General features: G+C 52.1%; 1 pseudogene; it reads left to right on the top strand.

Moving 5' to 3' along the window:
* Positions 1-11,995: 11,995 nt before the first annotated feature.
* Positions 11,996-12,087, top strand: LOC138380409 (small nucleolar RNA U13; annotated as a pseudogene).
* The last annotated feature ends 911 nt before the right edge of the window (positions 12,088-12,998 follow it).

The raw sequence follows: 12,998 nt of genomic DNA, 5'->3' as shown, positions 1-12,998 counted from the left end.
GATGGCCACTCCGTGTCACTCTTTGCCAAATGCCAGCCACCTCTCCTCCCCGCCCCGCATCCCCCATTTGGCCACCACAACTCTTCATCCCCAGGCGCCCTCCGGTAAAGTGTGCTCCTGTCTGTACACCTACTCCGTTGGGGGCGGGGGGGGGGGGCCGGAAGTTGGCACAAGAGGTGGCTGGTGGCCGGAGCAGGCCCGCCACCTTGAGTGTGTGGAACAGCGCTGAGGATTTCCTAAGGGAAGAAAGAGGGTGGGGGAGAGCGAGAGAGCATCTCTCCTCGTGAACCTCACAGATGATTGAGGACAAACAGGCCTGCACGGGAGGGGGGGGGGGCAGGGAGGGTGCCGAGTCTGCACCAGAGAAAATGGCTTTGTGGGGGGGTGGGAGGGGAAGAGGGCAGAAAGATTTTCTGTCTTTTTAAAACTTCCCCCAGGCTTTTGGGAACTTGCAGCCCGGCCTGCATCCCTGAGGCACGTTAACTCTTTGGTTATAACTCCAGGTGGCCCCCAGGGTGGGCGGCCCACAGAGTTCAAGGGATTTCTTCTCAGCAGAGACGGGACCTTTAGAACAGCTAACTGCAGTAATTGCCTGAAGCTGAGAACCAACCCTCCCTCCTTTAAAACCTCTGTATTTCTGCCTAGGCCTATGTTCACGAAATTTGGGGGTTTGAGACTGAGAAGCTCTACCCTATTTATTTCCTCCTTTGTCAGCAAAGTAGACTCTCTGTTTTCTTACTCCTCATACCGCTTGTCCTCGTTATTCGGCCTCGTGGACAAGCAGCTGAGCTTTCGGTCACAAGTCCACACCCCAGGGTGGAGGGGTCCAATCCACCCCTGTCCAGACCTGGGCCCTTCCTGCCTCCCTCTCGAGACGATCTGTTTGGCAGCCCAGCCGCCTTGGACTGGGCCACAAGGAGGACACAAAGTAAAGACCCAGCCCCCCCGCCCCCCCCCCCCACACACACACACGGCAGTGGCGGTGGGTGGCAGTTCTCCAAGGGTTTGGGGCTTTTCCTGAGGCAGGAGACGGAGGGGACTGATTTCTTTAGAGCTCCGTCCCCTCCCCCATGCGCTGTGCCGCCTGGAAGCGGCAGCTCGCGGGGCGGGGTCGGGGCTGAAAGCGGCTCCGCCCGAGAGAAGCCCGAGGCGGCTACGTGCAAGCGCGCATGCGCAGTCAGCTCGCGGGGCGGGGTCGCGGCTGAAAGCGGCTCCGCCCGAGAGAAGCCCGAGGCGGCTACGTGCGAGCGCGCATGCGCAGTCAGCGCAGTGAGTGGAGGAGGGGTGGAAAACGGCGGAAGGGCTCCGCCGGGGGCCCGGCCATCTGTGCGGCCGGGCTAGGGGTTTGCCTCTTGGGCCGGGAGCTCGTACCCCGCCCCCAGCCCGCAGGCAATCCCGAGGGGCAGAAGCACGACTTGCTGGGCACCTCCTCGGGCGAAGCGGTCGCGGTGGCTGGGTTACGTGGGGCCCAGACGAGTCTCTGGTTCTGGGAGCGGCACCTCCCCCACGCGCCTCTCCTCTTGGGCCTTCACCCCTCCCCCCCCCCCCCCCCCGCTCCGGCCCCAGGGGATGGGAGGAGTGGGGGGCAGGGAGACGACCTCAGGGAGGAGCCAGACCAACTGAATGAAAGCTTTTCATGAACTCGTGTGTCTTTGCCAGGGAAACACCATTTCTGGAGTCTATGAACTAAAATAAAATCTTAAGCCGCCCCCCGCCCGCCACCGCCAGCTGACCCGTCCCGTGGTTGGCCCAGGGAACCCTAGAAAAACCCTTAAACCTGAGCTGCTGCCCCGCAAGGACAGGGGAAGTCAGACACCCCTCCCTGATGGAGTCAGATTTTATAACAATGAGATACTGAATGTCCGACGGGCCTAAGGCCAGGCAAGACAAAGCTTAACGCATATCTAGCAGGCCAACCGTTTACTGAACTACAGGGCACTTGAGTTTTGGGTAAACTGTCCAGTGGCTTGTCTGTGATTAGCAGACCTCCTTACCTTAACTGAAAACATGATGCAAAGCCTTTAGGCAGAGGTTCATTTATGTCATCAATTGCAAATCAAAGAATCTTTAAACCCAGCTGTAAACCTGTAAACACCGCACCCTCCCTCCCCCGCCCCCCCCCAACTGCCAGATGTCCTGCCTTTTCAGCCCAGACCAATGTACCCCTTCCATGTTTTGATTTGTGATTTTACATGTAATTCCTGTCTCCCTAAAATGTATGAAGCCAAACTGTAACCCACCCCACCACAATGGGTCCGCTTGCTCAAGGCTTCTTGGGCGTAGCTCTCTGGGCCATGATCACGGCCGTTGGGCTCAGAATAAAACTCTTTAAATTATTTTGCAGTGATTTGGGGTTCTTTTCCATGGACGAGTCAATCGTGTTCACATTATTTTAGCCTTGGGAGCTTTTTCTTTTCTATTATGTCTGATCCTGATCGCTAGCCAGGTATTCATTCATATTTTTGGTTGGTGGTGGTGCTCAAGCTCGTCTTTGTACATCCCAGATTGGCGTAAGCCACCGTGAATATGTTTTACACCTTCCAAGAGCTAGCGCTTATTGCCGTATCATAACCAGGGCTCGCAGCAATTTTTCTTTTTTTTTTTTTAAAGCTGCTTCCACTTTCCACCTAGGTATACATACGAGTATCCCCTTTAAATGAATGCTTGCATCGAGGAACCAGGAAGTGGTTTTTGTTGTTGTTGCTGTTGTTGTTTTCCCCCAGTCATTTATCTGCTCCTCAACCCTCATTATTTATCACACACACACACACACACCCCCACCCCATCTCTGTAGAAAAGCTCACGGAGATTGTTCATCCACCGCGTGCTTTCTGTTGACAGTATCTGAGACGATAAGGAGCACCATGCATTCTGTTCTAAGAGAAAAATTGCATATATCAGTATGATTATATTTTACTTCTTGTGTGAATTTAGTGGATCTCATAAAAGCTGATCTTGATTTTCACAGCAGAGAAAAGTGGGCTTCTGTTTTGGTTTTGTTTTTGTTTTTCTGGAGGGGTGGTGTCTTCACATAAGTGATCATCTTTACAAGTATGCTATATGCGAGAAATTTCAGAAAGCTGCAAAGAGTGACTTGTTGACAATGCTTGCATTGAATGATGTATCTGAATCTGTGAATCGAAGGGGTCAGCATCTGACCAGAAAGCACTGTTAGAAGAAGAGGGGTTTCGGGTCTTTTCCTAAATTGTATCTGCCTAAGGCGGAAAATATTTCTGTTTCCCTATGACATGGTATTTTCCTCACAAGCAGTGTTAATGGCTCCATATGTCTCTAGACTGGCTGCAGAGCAGAGACTCCATGGTCTCCACTACTTGACTCTGTCTGTCCAAGAATGGCCTCCACAGCTCTCCTCTGTGAGATATCCACTCTCAGAGGTGGCACGGTATGGTGGGTAGGGGGATATGCTGGATTTTGAAAACTCAGAGTTTGAACTCCAGTGCTTTATTTCTTAGCAACATGAACTTTGTCAGATCACATCACCCTGCTGAAGCCCAGTCACCTAAAGGGTAGAAAATGCAATGGATAGATTGACGCTTCTCTTCTCTTCTCCTCTCTTCTTTCTCTCTTTCTTTCTTTCCTTGTGTCTTCCTGTCTCTGTCTCTCTCTCTCTCTCTCTCTCTCTCTCTCTTTCTTTTTGTCTTTTTCTTTTTTTTCTTTTGACGGGCCCTCACTCTGTTTCCCAGACTAAAGTGCAGTAGCATCATCATAGATCACTGCAACTTCAAACTCTTGGCCTCAAGCGATCCTTTCCCCCTAGGCTTCCCAAAGTGCTAGGATGCAGTTTTATTTTTATCTGTGACACCATGGGAGGAAATATCTTTTAGGGTCATAGGGTCAGAAATTTAGATCTCTTCTTTGAACTCATGGTAGCGGCTAACTGGGATTTTCAGTGTGTAAACGTAAGCCACTTGTAATTTCACCAGTACTCCCGTTACTTGTCATCTATTCAGGAGGTGAACTCTTCTTCCCCTACCATCTACTGTTCAAACGCGTTGGCCACAAGGATAATTTGAATATCAGATTCAGAGCACAAATAATTAAGGTCCTGTAGCGTTAATAAGTAAAAGGGGCCACACACAAACCTGTGGAAGTCTGTGTCCCTTCCAGTTTTTTTGTTTGTTTGTTTGTTTTTGGGTCCCCCCCCCCCCCCCGAGACTGAGTCTCACTCTGTTGCCCGGGCTAGAGTGAGTGCCGTGGCGTCAGCCTAGCTCACAGCAACCTCAAACTCCTGGGCTCAGTCGATCCTCCTGCCTCAGGCTCCCCAGGAGCTGGGACCACAGGCATGTGCCACCATGCCCGGCTAATTTTTTTCTATATATTTTTAGTTGTCTGGACAATTTCTTTCTATATTTTTAGTAGAGACGGGGGCGGGGGGTCTCACTCTCGCTCGGGCTGGTCTCGAACTCCTGACTTTGAGCGATCCTCCCGCCTCGGCCTCCCAGAGTGCTAAGTTTACAGGCCTGAGCCAACGCATCCGGCCTGTGTCCATTCTTTAATGTTGTGTGTTGCTCAGTTATGAAAAGGCAAGGGAACATAAAATCCGAGTTTTAGGGATGACTTATAGGCTCAGTATTCTTTTTTTTTTTTTTTTTTTTTGCCTCCTCTAAGCCTATGTGAATATCAAGGAGGGTAAAAAATTCAGTGTTCTCAGTTCAGTGCCCAACCAACCTCTGTTTCCAGAGTAAAAATTGAGCATCCTATTACACCTTTATTTCCCTTTGGTATGCTAAGGCCCAACTCGGCAGAGAGGTCACTGTTTATTCTCTTGGCTAAGATCACATGTGCCATAGTCTGTCTGCTTTGTCTCCTTTAGGGGTAATCATCCAATCTTACCCGGGCCCCTCACATCCTCGTGACAATAGGCCTCCTTGGTTTACTGAAATAGAAAAGACCGGCTCATCAGCAATGTTTGATCGGTTGCTTCAGAAACAAATGTTGTTCTGCTTTCTTTACTATGTTTTTTTTTTTTTTTTCCTTCTTTCTTCCGTCAGACCCAATCCGATATAGGTGGGAGAGAAGGTAACCGGAGCCTCTTGAAAAACCGAAGTGAACCAAAGCGAGCTCACAGATTCAGATAGAAATCAGGAGGAAGAAAAATTGAGAGATAACATGGATTTTCTGTCTAGCGGGTGTTCTCACACTTCAATTTTACCAGAAGCGTTAGGTAGGATGACGATGACGATAATTGTGACAAACACTATTCTCATTGGACAGATAAGGAGGCAGGCTCAGAGTGACGAGTAACCTGGGCCTAAATAGATCGCTAAGAAGCATCATAGTGTGTTCCTTGGTTACGCTGTTTTGTGAAGCTCAAAAAGTTTGGGGTGCGCGTGCGCGTGCGTCCATGTGCGTACGCAATCATAGGTGTTCTAGTAAAACGGATATGAGGTAGGATTTCCCATACCTTCAATGATTTCATGTCCTGCAGGAACATAATGTTCCGGGATCAGGTTTTTATTCTGCCTTCTGTGCCACATGCTCAACATGCCTGTGACTTTACAGCCGAGACTTGCTCAGGGGGAGCCCATTCTCATCTTCTGGGAGGTTCTGCTAATCTTTAAAAGACAAGGACATAGGAAGATGATCCTATAACAACGACTGTGACCACGATTAAAGGCTTACTGTTTACCACGCGTGCTTCTGTGGGCTTTGCCTGCATTTGCTTTTTCACTCTGCACAATATCCCTGTGGGGTAGGCACCATGATTTCTGCATTTGCAGATGAAGAGGCTGAGGCTCAAGAGGATGTATGACTCGCCAAGTTACCAAACACGGAGTGTCGTCCAGGTAGCCAGTCCAGGCCCCCCGGCTCTGCAGCCACTCTGCAATGCTGATTCTGAGCCTGACCGTTTCATCACTGGTGGCTCCCTGAGAACCTTGACTCGGCCCCCTTCCTCAGTTCACTTGGGAAACATATTCATGTGTGTGTATTTCTCTCCTTCCCTCTCCCACCCCCCCCCCCCGTTTTAGTTTTTATTATTTTGAAAAGTGCATAGAACGATAAAAACTTTAAAAGTAGGAAAAAGCTTACGGAACACATAAGGACACAGAGAAAGAAAATATCTGTGTACAACAGTGCAACGCATTTGTGTTTTAAGTCGTGGTGTTGCAAAAGAGTCCAAAAGTTTAAAAGAAAGAAAAACAAACAAACAAACAAAAAAAAAAAAGCCAAACCACCATGGAAAAGTTTATGAAGTGAAAACACTTACAGTAAGCTAAGGTTAATGTATTATTGAAGAAAGAAATTTCTAAAGGTAAATGTCGTGTGGCCTAAGTGTCCAGGGTTTATGAAAACCTACAGTAAGTAATGTCCTAGGCCTTCACATTCACTCACCACTCACCGCCAACTCACAGACTCACCCAGAGCAACCTCCCGCCCGCCCTGCAAGCTCCATTCACCGTAAGTGCCCTGGCCAGGTGTCCCACTGCACAGAAACCTATTAGACTGCATTTCTTCCCATTACTATCAGTAGTTGTACATTTCTTAGGACTGTAGGCCTACGATACACCTCCAGGCATAGTTAGGGGTTGGGAAGAGGAGGGAAGAGGCCATTCTTCATTTATTTTTTTTTTTTTTTTTGTTGAGACAGAGTCTCACTTTGTTGCCCAGGCTAGAGTGAGTGCCGTGGCGTAGCTCACAGCAACCTCAAACTCCTGGGCTTAAGCGATCCTACTGCCTCAGCCTCCCGAGTAGCTGGGACTACAGGCATGCGCCACTATGCCCGGCTAATTTTTCTATATAGATTTTTAGGTGTCCATATAATGTCTTTCTATTTTTAGTAGAGACGGGGTCTCGCTCAGGCTGGTCTCGAACTCCTGACCTTGAGCAATCCACCCGCCTCGGCCTCCCAGAGTGCTAGGATTACAGGCGTGAGCCACCGCGCCCGGCCCATTCTTCATTTATTAATTGGGTAGCATGGGGGCAGGGGAGGCAGTTTCCTCCTTCTCCCCCTCTTGTTTTTCTTTATTCCTCTCCCAGTTCCCCCTTCCATCGTCTCGATGGATTTGGATGAGACGTAGACATTTTCTACGTCAGGCCTTAATCATACCGAGGGAGCAGGAGAAAAGTAAGCCGCCTACCATGACACGATGGAATGGAAGTTTGTCAGCCATTGACTGCTGTGGCATTCCGACATTTAGTGTCTTCAGGACATTCTATATTTCTGCTATCCCACTAGAATATATCTCCTCGATCACTACTGTGTGGCCACATCCCAGCTGTTTCGTGAGCCACCCTCAATGTTCGTGACGATGTAGTGTGGGGACTCCCTCCGTCTGGTGCCTTAAACTCGCACATTTGGGGTTTTGTATCAGGATAGCAAAGCGATCACCTTTAAATAACCTGGCTGGCCATGGTGGCTCATGCCCGTGATCCCCGCAACTTGGGAGGCAGAGACGGGAGCGTGACTTGAGCCCAGCAGCTGGAGACCAGCCTGGGTAACACGATGAGACCTCATCTCTACCAACAAAAAAAAAAAAAAGAAAAATTATGGCGGGTGTGGCAGCATTTGCCTATAGTCCCAGCTACTCAGAAGGCTGAGGCAGAGAGGATCACTTAAGCCCTGGATTTGGAGCTTGCTGTGAGCTACAATCAGGCCAAGGCGGCCTGGGAGAGGACAGAGTGAAAGAAATCCTGTCTCAAAAAAAAAAAAAAGAAAAGAAAAGAAAAGAAAAGAAAGAAAACAAGACCGATAACACAACACAACTTAGAAGACTTGGTGTTACCGAAAGCTCGGCCACTTGCCCACGAGGCCGAATAACGAGGACAAGCTGTTTGAGGAGGAAGGAAAGAGAGAGTCTATTTTGCCGGTAAAGGAGAAAATAGGGTAGACCTTCCCATCTCAAGCCTCCGAATTTCCCCGAACATAGGGCTAGGCAGAAATACAGAGCTTTTAATGAGGGGGGGAGGGGTTCTCAGCTTTAGCGTTGATTGTGGTTAATTATTTCAATCGTCCAGGCTCTGCCAAAAACAAAGCCTGTGAACTCTGCCGGCCGCCCACCTGGGGGGGGGGGGGCGGGGCAGGGGACCACTTGGGAGTTTTAAGAAAAGATTTAACCTGCCTTGGGGACATAGGCCAGACTACAAGCTCCCAAAAGTGGTGGTGGTGGTGGTGGTGGTGGTGGGGAGCGTAAAACGACAGAACGTCTTTCTGTCCTTTATTGGTTTCTCCTTTTTCCCCCCTAGGTGCCAAAAGACCTGAGACTGATGCCGAAAAGAAATAGGTACAGGCGCCCACGTGCACACACAAAGATATACGATCGAATACATCGTGTTGACAGTCGGGGAAACTGGAAGATGATGGGGAAGTATCACGAGCAACTTTGTATTTCTTCCAGGACAGGAAAATGGACACGAAGAGAAAAATTCATCGTTCTCGGCGTAGGATAAAAAGCCACATCTTGTTACTTAATATAATTCATTCTGTGATTTAAGTTTTTATACGATATGATATTCGATAAGCCTAAAACACAAGATAAAAGAGAAACAAACAAAAGGGAAAAAATAAAAATAAAAAAGACGACGGGCAGAGGCCTACGGTCCCGGGAGGAGGCAGAGAGCGGGAGGAGGGGCGCCTCCCGCAGACAACAGGGCGGGTGGGCGGAGACCCGCTAGAGGCTAGGGCTGCCCCGGGCGGGCCCAGAGCTGCGGGCCCGGGAAGAAGAGGGTGGGACCGTCCGGACCGTGCTCTCCTCCCCGCCCTCCACACCTCCCGGGAGTCAGCTCTTAAACTCCCAACGTCACCTGACTTTCCGGATCCCGAGGTCTGATCAAAGTGGCCGCTAGGTGACACCCAGCAACCGCTGCCGGTGTCATCCTGAAAAGAACGGACCCTATGACTGACGGGGGTGGGGCGCACAGTGGGTGGCCCGGCCAGCTCCCCTTCCTCCTCGGAGCGGATCGGATCATCTGGAACTTTATCCAGAGAGGAGAGAGTGCCCCTGGGTGTGTGCTAGAAGCCGGAGGGTTGGGGCAGGGACCTACCCAAGAGAGAAGTAGAGTACAGGGAGTTTCAGAGTTGACCCACTCACCATCTCGCCCTGGTCAATACAAGAGTGGCAATATCTGTCACCGTGGAATGAACACTTGGTACCGAAGACCTTTGTCTATGCTGGCCCCCGTATGCCTAGGGGGGGGCATGTGGCCAGAATCTGACATCCTAAACGTCTTCGTAGAAAGAATTTGGGGGTGGGGGTGGGGGAGAGAGACAGAAAAAGAAAAGAGAGGGGGAAAGAAATGGCTGCCACAAAACTATCAGAACAGAGAAGCGACCGATAGGGCCTATCTGGTTAAGTTCTTTCCCTACCCAGAGAACGACTTGACGTAGCTGACGTCACTGCAGTCAGGCCACGTTCCGGTGGACACAGAGAGTCAGGGATAGAATTTCACGCTCGGCACTGTCTCTCGGGACAGCGGGAAGGTGGAGGGTGGCTGAGGGTTCTATGCTCCTTTATCACACACCGTCAGGTAGGTCAGGTAAAATTGAGGACAGATTTCCAGTGTTTCGAGAAAGGAAGAGCACTCGTGCAGGCCATCTATCTGTACGTGGGAGAGTGTCCCCGAAAAGTGGCTTTCAGTGCCGGGATGTGCCTAGGCCAAGAAGGTACACGATCCTGAGTGAGAATGGTCCGTCCCATCGAGTCAGTCGGTAGGAGGCCACCGGGTCGAGACGGAACTGCCCCCCCACCCGCCCCCGCCCCCGCCCCCGCCCCCGCCCCCGCCCCCCAGAGCAGACAGACTCAGAATGGAGTCACTCGGTGCCAGTGCCCTGCCCGGGTGCCCCATCATTCAACCGAACTGGGAAACAGGTGGGCTTTCCGACCCTCGGGAGGGAGCTTCACCGGCGGGCGGACAGATCAGAAGGGGCCCGGCTCCCTTGAGCGGGCAGGCTGGGGACGGTCGGTGGGGTCTCTTGACAGGAGGCACCACGGAACCCTTGAGGCAATGTCGGGGGCACCTATGTTGCGGTCCAAAGCTAGCGTCTGAGAAGTCGTCCCGAAAGCATGATGGCGTCAACAAGTCCCCTCCGTTCAAGAAACGAGATTCATTTCTAGAGGAGGGCCACCCCCGCGGGAGGACCGTAGGCTTCCTGTGGACATTCTCTTCAAAAGGCAATTCACTCAGCGGAGTGAAAATCGGAAAAATCGCTGTCCTCTGACGCAGCTGCAGAGAAAAGATGGCACCAAAATCAATGAAACACACACACACACACAAACACACCTCCTCCCATCTGAACGAGCACTCCGGACGGTCACATAGGGAGAGCGACGGGCAGTCTTCCCCCCCCTGTGGTTTTCTACCTTTCGTTGCGGTTTTTTCCCTCAGTGGATAGAGGAGGAGACACAGGGGGCTCAGCCGGCATGCGAGTGGGTTTATCATCCTCTGTGAGTATCAACACGCGACACCACCTAAGTGAAGGAACACACCGGTGTTTCATGTGATGTGGCTCAATGCCTGGCAGATACGAGCCTTTGCAGGCCTCCTCGTGATCGACAGGACGTCGCCTTGGACACGGACACATCTTGTCCCTCCCTCCCGAGGCGATAGGCGGTTCCGTACCTCCTCGGGGCCAGGGCACAGTCTGCCTAGGCACCTACAACACGTGTGGCAACAGCCTCGATGGCTCTGCCATGAGAACGAACTCCCGTGGCACGGGGGTGGGGTGGGGGGGGGGTCGGGTGCTGAAGAATTCAGCTGAGTGAAGGAATGCCACGGGATTCAGAGTGCCATCGGTGGGCTGAGAGGCGAGCAGGGCGGGCTTTGAAAGGGTAACATTCTCCCTGCCTTCCGTCTGGCTGTGAATACAGAACGTACACGCCAGGCGGGGTGGCTCACGCCTGTAATCCTAGCACTCTGGGAGGTAGAGGCGGGTGGATCGCTCAAGGTCGGGAGTTCGAGACCAGCCTGAGCAAGAGCGAGACCCCCATCTCTACTAAAAATAGAAAGAAACTATATATCTAAAAATATATACAGAAACAGTATCTAAAAATATATACAGAAAAATATTAGCCGGGCACGGTGGCGCATGCCTGTAGTCCCAGGTACTCGGGAGGCTGGGGCAGTAGGATCGCTTGAGCCCAGGAGTTTGAGGTTGCTGTGAGCTAGGCTGACGCCACGGCACTCTAGTCTGGGCAACAGAGTGAGACTCTGTTTCAAAAAAAAAAAAAAAAAAATATATATATATATATACACACACACACACACACACACACACACACGTATATCCAATTAGCTGGGCATGCTGGCACATGCCTGTAATCCCAGCTACTCGGGAGGCTGAGGCAGTCTGATCGCTTGAGCCCAGGAGTTTGAGATTGCTGTGAGCTAGGCTGACGCCATGGCACTCTAGCCAGGGCAACAGAACGAGAGACTCTGTCAGAAAGAAAAGAAGAGCGAGAGCGAGAGAGCGAGAGAAAGAAAGAAAGGAAGGGAGAGAAAGGAAAGAGAAGGAAGGGGGGGGGAGAGAGAGAGAGAGAGAGAGAGAGAGAGAGAGAGAGAGAGAGGAGAAAACTATTAAAAAATTCGGGACCAGATCCATCGGTCGGTACTCAGAAGCGTGACGATCGGGTGTTCCCGAGCACGTGTGAGATGTGTCTTCTCCCTGACGCCGCGTTTCCTCCACACACACATCACCCATCTGCCGTGGAAAAAAAGCAACAAAAAGAGAGAAAGAGATTAAGAAGGGAAAATGGAAACAGGGCAAAAGAGGAAGAAAGAAAGAAATTTCGAAAAAAAGAGACCAAAGTCACAGCGAGAAGGAAGAATACTGAGCCCAGAGCGACACCTAGTGACCACACCGTCACAAGCACCCTAGGGCCCCAATTCGCCAGAGACATCTGGTGGACCCCAGGGCAACATGTGGTCGACCCGGGGCCATGGCGTCTGCAGCCGATTCCCAGGCGGGCACACGAGCCCGGGGAAACTCATTCTCAGCGCGGGGAGGAGGGGAGGGGAAATAATAGCAAAGTCACACCAGATCCCTTTCTAGTTCATAAACGTGTTGATTGCGTGTTCACGCGCACGTGTGAGAAGGGCCTCCTGGTGTGTCGGCACGTCACCCGCGTGACGTGAAACCATGAATCCGGGGGGGGGGGGGGAGCGGAAAGGCGGGCAGGAAAAGGCAAAGAGAGAATAGATAAAATGAAAGGACCAAAAAGAAAGTCACACAGCAGGGTAGGGGAGTGAGAGCAAGTCGAGAGACTGCAGACAGAAACTCCGAGAGGAGAGGAATGCTCCGGAGCGCCCCCTCGCCCCGCGCGAGAAGAATACCGATCGCAGGGTGATCCCTAGGGGCAGCGAGGCCAGAGAGACCAAATCCGTCCCGAAGCCTCCCTGTCAGGATGACAACCACAGACCAGACATCTGGTCAACCACCCAAGGACCAGACATCTGGTCAACCAGCGAACCCATGCGGAGGCCGCATGCAGCAGCGACATCTGCACGACCACTCAGGGTGCTCCCTGCCGGGAGGGTGTGTCTCTATGTGTGTGTGTCCGGGGGGGGGGGAGATTGCGATGAAAGTCACGCCAGGTCCCGGGATAGTTCGTGAGCGTGATAATTGCGTGTGTGTGGAGAAAAAAGGGGGCGGGGCGATAGGGAGTAAAGAAAGGAGGAGCGGGCGAGCGGAGGGGTGGGGAAGGAGAGGGAGTCGAGAAGCCCGCAACCGCAGCGCCCCCTGGCGGTGATCCCCCCCCATAGCATCGATGGGGCCAGCCCCGCAGAGACTAAGTGCGACGGGACATCTGGTCAACCCCAAGGACCATGGGATCCCAGCACGAAACCGGCGGAGGTCGAGGAGGAGGAGGGAGGAGGAGGAGGAGGAGGAGGAGGAGGAGGAGGAGGAGGAGGAGGAGGAGGAGGAGGAGGAGGAGGAGGAGGAGGAGGAGGAGGAGGAGGGCTAGGCGGCGGCGGCGGCGGGCTAGGCGTCGGCGGGCTAGGCGGCGGCGGCGGAGGGCTAGGCGGCGGCGGAGGCGGGCTAG

This window comes from Eulemur rufifrons, unplaced genomic scaffold (genome assembly GCF_041146395.1).
Source record: "Eulemur rufifrons isolate Redbay unplaced genomic scaffold, OSU_ERuf_1 scaffold_410, whole genome shotgun sequence".
NCBI classification, from domain to species: domain Eukaryota; kingdom Metazoa; phylum Chordata; class Mammalia; order Primates; family Lemuridae; genus Eulemur; species Eulemur rufifrons.
This window is presented reverse-complemented; position numbering and strand designations above follow the sequence as displayed.